Here is a 9,188-nt window from a genome sequence, read left to right as displayed (position 1 = left end):
TCAAAGTAACCTTTTATTAAAACCATGAATCACCTTTCTAAATGGCAAGAGTCCACCCAGTAAAAATTAAATGTTAATATTCTGTAATTTGCTTGGATTTTTGTCTTCTTATTTGCTCATAAATATTTAACTTGACATAGACCTTATTTTAATGGAACTAAGCATAACTGTATTTTTTGCAGCTGAGATTCAGCTGTTTTTACTTAAGTATGAATATTAATATGAATGCCTAACAAAAAATGTCCAATCACTTTGATCATTTTAAAATGATCAGTGTGATAAAAGCATAAGCATAAAATTGTACTGCAGACATTTTTGTCTACACCTACACATTCTCTCTACATTTCCACCCTCGATTCCCCAGGCTCACTAAACAAAAAAACAAAATATATTCATATAAATCTAAAAACATCATTCAACAGGACATGGGGGCCCATGCATCTTATGCAGAGAAAGGTTTGGGAGAAACAACTCAGAGAAAAAAAACTTAAAAGTCCCTGAGGGCTCTGTCTCCAGCCACCTGGTGACGGGAGTGCTGTCCCTGTAACAGTGGCATGCTATCGCATGCTGAGGCCAAGAGCCAAGCAGACGGCGCGGAAACTGATCTCTGATCAGAAGGCAGGCTCCCTCCGAGCATTCAGGTCCAGGAGCAATACCCCCCTCAGGCACAGTTCCTCATGGCATGCCGTCAGCCCTTTGGAGCAGCCGTGAAGGTGCTTCTCCCACTGGAAAGTGGCTGATGGGAGACAGGAGCAAGGTGTTTCCATCTCGGAGACGCATCAATAAACCACATTTAACAGCTGGCACATCCGTCTGGACGATTTCTAGCTGTGCCGGGAAATAAACTGCTGAAGAAGGAATGATAAAAGAAAGGAATGCACTTTAGCGCCTTCTAAATTTCACGTGGCATTTGATACACCGCAGATGCATAGCGTAGTTAAACCTATAGAAATGACCTGCAACATTAAAACGATTGTTTACAAGAAGCATAAATGTTTTAATGTAGTCTGAGTAAATGTCCAGTGCTTCTTATATGTTTAACCGTTATCTCTTATGAATAAATAATTCAGTTGTACTTTCATAAATGCATTTGAACAAAAATCAGCCCTAAGCATAACACAAGAAGTGGAAACCAGTGCCAAGCTACCGGGTACCGAATAACTTAATTTTGCAGCAAATTGTTGGTATCATGCTGATTGCTCTCACAGTCTTGAGACATTTAAGAAACATGAAGTACTTTGCAATTTTATTAAGTACTCGAAATGCTTGATGCAGTATTTGGAGAAAGTGCCGGAGTCTAATGTTTTGAAAACAAACTGCTAATTAGAAGCTTCGACTCTCACGCAGAGATGAGTCGCAGTAAGATCCTTTCACGGCTTGCTTCACTTGAATGACAGCATAGCAATTACAGATCGATAGCAAGAGGATTCATACTGGGGTGGTTGACACGAAGAGTAATAGCTGAGGAATCTCAAATGAATAGAAGTCATCAATCATGGCTCTGAATCCTCTAAATTCCAAGTAAGGGTGATGTAATTATGTGACACTTTCTTGTCTAGTGCGAGTAACAACGTGTTGAAAACTGGGCTGTTTGAAGTTTAATCATTTCAACTAGAATGGGTGATACTGATCAGCACTGGTTAGCAAGGTAAGTTCAAGGGGTAGATAAGACACTGCTGAAGTTGTGTTGCTCCCAAGCCGCCTTGATTCTTTGAGATTGCTCTGGTTTCCACTTTCCAGCACCTACTGTAGAAAACAAAGGAGAATAAATGCAGTATAATAAATGAGCCAGTCTGCTCCTCCACTCCACCCTACCTCACACTCCACCTTCCCCTAATTCATATCTGGTTAATTATTAGTCACAAGCTCTCCACTGCATACTTAAAAAAGCTCAAAGTCTTAAAAAGACACTATCCAACCTGACCTCACAAAGAAAATTTGCCATTCTAATGAGTGGGATTGAGTCATTCCGCTCATTTGCCTGCCATGGTTGCCAGAATTTCCTTTACCTTTATCAGTAAACCCTTCACTTTAGAAGTCAAAGGAATGAAACTTTTACAAGCTGCCTGATGTGTTCAGAAAGTCTTCAGCTTACCAAGGCTGTCAGCCAACTGCTTGCCAACATCGTACACAGACATTTGAAATAGAATCCATTATCTAATGAATCACCTACCCAAACAAGCAGAGCTGTAGAATAAAAAGAGACGTGTCATTTCAGAAGTGGTTTGCAGACTAATTCCAGAACTCCAGAAATGGGCCCTCTACATTTAGTTCCCTCTCCTTAGTAGATTGCAAAAACCACATCCCTGTCCTGATGCCCTAACTAATATATAACAAGCAAACAGGCCAAACATTTGTTTTGTTTTTCTCAGTATACAGAAAAATGTTCAAATATGCGACATTTCACTAATAGAGTTTGAGACTGGGTTTCTATAGATGTGTGTGTCCAGTGTTGGGTGTTTACATATGTATATGTGTCCAGTGTTCAATCTTGACAGACATATGTGTGTCCAGTGCTCACTGTTTCCAGATATATGTGTAACTCACAAGAAGCTGATGGTCTTGCAGTCATCCATATGCAGAATGTCCCTGCAAGAAGCTGCTGACTTTGAAAATCGTCAAACTACATACATGGGTGGAAAACCAAGAAACCCTATACTTGGCTCACTTTCCATGAATTGGCTCAAAATAAGAAATCATCTCAAAGTTATGTTACTCCGGAGGAAAGCTAATATGAAAGAGAACCCTTCAGAGAGACTAGAGCTCATCTGCTTGTTTATAAAAAAGCCATGTTTAGCTGCTTGTGTCTTATATCAAGGGCTTTTTGCATAATCTTACCATGTCACATGTTCTCTAAGATGAGCTGGCATCAAACAGCAATGTTTGTCCAGCACACTCATTTATTCATGTGTAATTATGTTAATGAGGGCTTCCAAAACAATTCGTCTGCTGCCAGTTTTGTTCTGTTTTTCTGGTTAGGTCAGAAGAATAAAGGCTCTGGGGTCTATATTCCAGTTTTATAATGATGGCATATGATAATATAAATGTTATTTTTGTTGTTAAGATAAAATGATTGTGGCCATCATTTATCATTTTAAAAATTAAGCAACTGAACACTGTTTTTGTTACAGATAATATAATAACAAAATGAAGCAGAGTAGAAATGATGGGTATTGGGAAATGTTTCCTATGCTAGACATAATTTTTGCAGTACTATAAAATATTTAAAAATAACTTTTACCAAATTAGCTGTGCTACTTTATTTGCAGGGAGAGACTGTCATTCTGCTGAGTGTGTCATTTCACTTTAAAAGCTAAGAGGTTCATTCTGTATATTCCTCAAATATAGCTAAGGGTCACAAAATACCAAGAAAATCCATGTGCCATTTAATAGAGACTGTACATCTATATGAAACGAGTATTACTGTCAAAGGAGATGATGCCTAGACCAAACAAAAAGCAATTATAGGTGAAATCTGGACCTCCTGCTGGAGGCAGCAAAATGCTAACATGATGGATTAATGCTTTAATGATGCAATTTTTCTTAATGTTTTCTTTATTTGAATGCACTGTGGATAATCCCCCCCCCCCCCCCCCCCCAGACATGAAGTCATGCCATGTCACCAACTCTGAAGTATAAAAGGTCCAGAGGGCAAAAGCTACCCAAGTGTGAGTGTGCACATCCACTGAATTGGTTAATCAGAAATCTGTTTTTCTCTTTACCAAAAAGGCCTCACTAAAAGGAAACACTGTATAAATCATTTTCCTACCAAAATGCAAATTCTGAGCTTCGAGTGCTGCCCTTCTGAGGCATACCCGGGTGTCCATCTCACCAGTCTACCCATCTGCCAAGCCCCTAACTATTCACTGGGGAAATCTCAATGCAAGTCTGAGCACTATCAGAACAGCATTTCTCACAAAATGCTCAGAGTTTTCAGGAGTTGAGGAGGGGGGCAGGGGGTAACCATGCCAAGAGCTGCTTCTGACTGCCATGTGCAAAACACATGGACTGGGCCTGCTGGATTGAGCTTCTGAGAACATCTTCACTATCAAGTGCAAGAACGCATAAGTGCGTGCACATGTGCACACAAACATATACATACACATGCACACAAACACACACCTCATCAGGGACAGTAATCCCATTGGCATGAGGCTGGAGACAGAGGCCTTGGGAACTCTTAAAAGCCATTTCTCTTGGATTTTTCTCCTGAACCTGATATGAGCTCTTTAGATTGCTTTCATGTGTCTGAAGGTTTACTGTCTGAAAATGTCTTGTCAGTGATGAAGAAGGCATAGACAACACATGTAGGGATAGTGATAATGGTTAACACAGCTTTATTCAGTAAATAGCTACTTCAAATATACAGTCTTCTCACCAATGGTTAATAACAAGGTTTCTTATTTTTACCCAGTCTCTGTTTTTCCTTGTTTTTAGGTGGTTAGACAGGAAGGAATCTGCCAACACATATAAAATGTATATAATGTACTAGCAATTGTATTCTTCAGTGTGCCAAGGGAATTTAGGAGGTCCCAATCGAGGAATGGAATTCATAAAATATTTCCCAGAAATCCTGTGCTGTTCCTAAATATGGAGAAAATATGATTCCTCAGTATGGAGAAAATAGGGTTTGTGAATATGGTGAAAATGATGACACAGCATGCTGAGTTAGATGCAACTGCATGAGACGCCACGTTAACCCAAACCATGAATAACAAACACAGCAAAAATTCTGGGAACAGAGTGAGAGGCTGTGCACTGCTTGACAAAGCAAGATTCCACAAAGACCAACTGCAAAACATGGAATATATGTATGTAGTTCATCTATAATTAAGCTAAATAACATATAGGCGTGTTCTATATTCCGCAGACGAGGGGCAGGAATATGTGTGATACCAGATTCTGTAACATCCTCAGGGTAAGGGCTCTGGTCTAGGACCAGATTCTACCCATGTTAAATATTCATTGGTATGCAACATTCAAAAATCAGTTCATGGTTTTCATTTTATGAAATATGGGCCAAGGTCTTCCAGTACTGACAGAGATCTTAAGCTTCTGCAGGAGACCTGATCATAGATCAGTCTGGATTCCAAAGGGGAATTTGTCCAGAAGGTTTTAAGTGTAATAGAGGACATATCTGTACCACAATGGTACTGCATGCACCATTAATAGACATTGCATCAGTACACATTGCTGATCAAAGTCAAAGTGATTCCAAATTCTGAGAACAGAATTCGAGAACATCTTGAGTGAATAAACCAAGGACTTCTGAAGAGGGAAGACAACTTTACTCACTTGGAATGGAAATGTGTTTTTGGAATACCATGGGATAATATAATGTAAAGGAAAAAAAAATAGTCCCACAACTGTAAATGATAATTTATACAGAATTATTTGATTTCCTGTTTACTATAGTATCTCATCACATTCTCAAGCTTACCAATGATATGAAAAGACAATTTAATGGAGGAGAAATGCCCCCAATTCAGTCGTGAAACACTTGCCTTTAAATGAAAACTAACAAGGAAGAAATGAGACAGAAGCAATTACAGAGCCATTCTATAGACGATCAAAGCTCATTTAGACAGTGACAGGCTTTATTAAGACTCTCCTTTAACAGTATAGCGTTTGACTTAGTTACGCTAACTCCACTCTTCGACATCAAAGGCAAGGAAGAGGATCAAAAGAAGATATTTCTGTGTTGCTTTTTAAACAATATCAGAGAAAATGTTGGTAACTGCCAGGGGTCTGCAGTAGCATAACCTTAGGTGCTGAGTCTATTATCTGATGGAGAATACAGACTAACAGTGTTATGACTTAAAGAGACAGTTCATTAAAAATCTAATGGTTACTAATGCTCTAGAACTCTAATTTTAAACGCAGAGTATAGAGTTTTTTATTTAAAAAAATTTCTTTGCTTACAAACACCTCTAATAAGTTCTCACCTATACAAGAATTTGACCATATGACAAACATAATTCATTCAGTTACTTGTTGCAGTATTTTGGTCTAAAATAGATACCAGTACCTACTGGAAGCTTGGTTACTTCCTAACGGCAGAAAGGAGACAGGAGTGCTGTTGATATTGGTGATATTGGTCTTAAGTGGTGTTCTGGGTTTACCGCACACCTTGGCTTGAATGGGAATGAATCATGTTTCCACCTGCCCATTTGTGGCAGGGGTGGGAGCGACCACTCTCTTGGGAGAAGAGCTCAGATACATCCAGTTATGGCCACCTTGCAATGCAGAGGGCAAGCCACGGAGTGACGGGTTTAAACAAACCTTTTTAATTCTGTCAACAAGGCTTGTCACAGGAAGAAGGACTGTGTTTACCTGCATCTGATGCCCTAAACGTGACCCTGTCTGGATGCTAAACGTGTTTTTGACAAGAGCCGGAGGACACAGCACTCATGAGCAGCTGGCCTTGGATACTATATGAGTCACGTGGAGGCACGTGTACCACTTCCTGCCATTATCATCCACGTAGCTCACAGCTAATTAAGCAATGGATCCAAGATGCAATTACCCCGAGAAGGTTTATGAGAGGATTCTTCTCAGGCTAAGCCACAGATACTCCAGGACTCTAATCTTCTTGCCAGTGGGGCTATTTTTGGAAGTCTCTAGTGGGAATAAAAAGGCATTTCATGGCAGTTAGATGCTGATTTTATCCTCTGTGCCCAGTTTAGACCAGCGGAAACAGTGTGGCAGCTGAAGTGGATGTAGAGGAGAAATGCTTGTCTGTTTGTGGGCAGATGTTTTAGCAGCAGCAAGACTTCAGGATGGTCCACCATGTCTAAAAGGAATATAGGAATGCAGTTGGCTGAGGAGCCAAGTGTTTGCCGTTGTCAGACTGCACTCTCAAGATCAGCTGGACACTTGATTTCGGGAGAAGATTTATGATTTTACTGGGGAATTAACACACCTTATCCACTATGTTTATCAACAAACTGGACATTTATTTGGGCATCTGTGTTTCACTATTTTAGAATCAAAGCCTTTCTAGCACCTTACTGTAGGTAGATTTGCTCTGATCCTTCCTTTCATACTGACTGAGTATATAGCACTGAATGAGATGAAGGTGGTTTTGGGGGGGGTATTTTAACCTCTGCTCTCTTGCCCTCGGCACCTGCCATCAGCCTCAGCAGGACTACACAAACACAGACATAACTAGCCGCAGCAGGACTACACAAACACAGACATAACTAGCCGCAGCAGGTGTACTCAAACATAGACATTACTCTCCACAGCAGGAGTAAACAAATATGATCACACAGTCCTTTTTTGGAACATTTGACTATAGTGTATTGAACTTGATAAGGAAAAAGAAAAAGAAGTTAAAAGAAGATAAATTGATGTCTTTTTAATACATCAAGGGCCCAATTCATAAAATAATACCACATAACAGGCAATTTTAAGTAGGCAATATTAAGTAAAGAGAAAAATAGAGAATCAGTACATGATAGTTTAATATGGTGTCATAATATAAGCCATTATCTATGTGACATAATCTAATCTTGCATTTTTACACCTCTTTTCACATTTTCTTCTCATTTCTTGTGAATTCCTCCAAATCTGCCATTGAGCTGAGCTGGGCAGAACAGGGCAGTGTGCTTACCACACCACAGGGAAACTCAGGAGAAAAAAAGTATGGACCGCTGAAGTCTGTTGTCTGCCGAGGGGACTCCTGACACTAATCCAGATATAAAAGACTGCATCCTTGTCTAATAGACTATATCTGGACAGGGGCCTCAGCTGTTCTATGCATCATCAGCTGCTGAAAATACCCACAATTCGTATAATGACTCTCAGGCTTCCCGTCTCACCCCTTAACCCTGAGAAAGAAAGAAAGATTATGAAAATAGGTGTTCAGCTCCAGCCCAGCTGCAGAGAACAAGAGAGAGTGAAAGAGGCGGAACCAGGCTGACAGCTTTAGGGGAGGTCTATGGCCCTTAGAGCAGTCCATAAATCCACCATCTCCCTTTAGCATGAGCTAGCAGCTAAATAAAAGATGAGGGCCAGAGCACATGGCTTATCAATCTGCCATTACATTTCGCACTCAACCCATCAAACACAGGAGGATGGGGGAGTCGCACAAGCGGGGGGGAGGGGCAGTGGAGGGATTTTGGGGGCGGGGGGGCATGATCAGAATGTCCAGCCTCTTGGCTATTTGAAGCAGGACCAATTGCCATTGGGCGCATCATTTAATGACAGACATGCACCTAAGAGGACAGAGCTGAACTGGAGGACATGGCAGACTTATGAGACATGGACACTGTTGAAAGCCACAGTATGTGTCCATACGTGAGGAGCTCTAGTGTAGTAAATAGAGTTTCAAGTGAATTTTAAATATTGCCTTTCAAGCAGTATTTCTACCTACTTCTACATACATATACAGTATTACAGTGTATGTGTATGTATATATATATATATATATATATATATATATATATATATATATATATATATATATATATATATATATATATATATATATAAACATAAGAGAGAGAAAGAAAATGTTTTCTTGCTTAAGACCATTGCTTTCATGTCTATGATCATTTATTAAGTTCCAACAGCCTACTCACACTCCCACCCTCCTTCCATTCAAGAATCAACCTTGGAAAGGAGGAGGTAGAAAGGAAACAAGAAGAGAGACAGATTTCGTGACTCCCAGCCCAGACACGGAGTGACTCACCCCCGGCCCGTGTGGGAGGCAACGTAAACACAGAGTTTTCAGCTGAGGCACGCAGCAAAAGAAAACACACTCAGCGCCAGATTTTCGCATTAGTGACGGGGTCCTTGGGGTCCGGCGATGCCCCCTCCGGTGGAGGGGACTCAGGGAAGAGCGCAACAGGGGGGAGAGGAACACTTGGAAGTCAGGCACTTCAGGGACACAATTTGTGGTCGGAGCTTTTGTTCAATGCGTGTTTTGCACCTGGGTGAATAGAAAAGTGTGAATGGCTAAATAAAACGGGAAGACAAACACACTCAAAATAGAAACACTTCAACAGGAGAGGGACAAATTTAGACCCTACGGCTAGATGATACTAACTACAAAATATGTCTCAAAACCAATAATGCAGACACCTTTATCATGGAAAAAAAGTGTAGCATTTGTCCACCCCATGCTCCTCTTACAACTTTTCATTTCCCCATAAATAAAACGTTAGCACGTTTGAATGTTTTTG

Source organism: Electrophorus electricus, chromosome 22 (genome assembly GCF_041902795.1).
Source record: "Electrophorus electricus isolate QZ-2024a chromosome 22, ASM4190279v1, whole genome shotgun sequence".
NCBI classification, from domain to species: Eukaryota; Metazoa; Chordata; class Actinopteri; order Gymnotiformes; family Gymnotidae; genus Electrophorus; species Electrophorus electricus.
The sequence above is the reverse complement of the archived record's forward strand: the minus strand, read 5'-3'. Positions refer to the sequence as shown.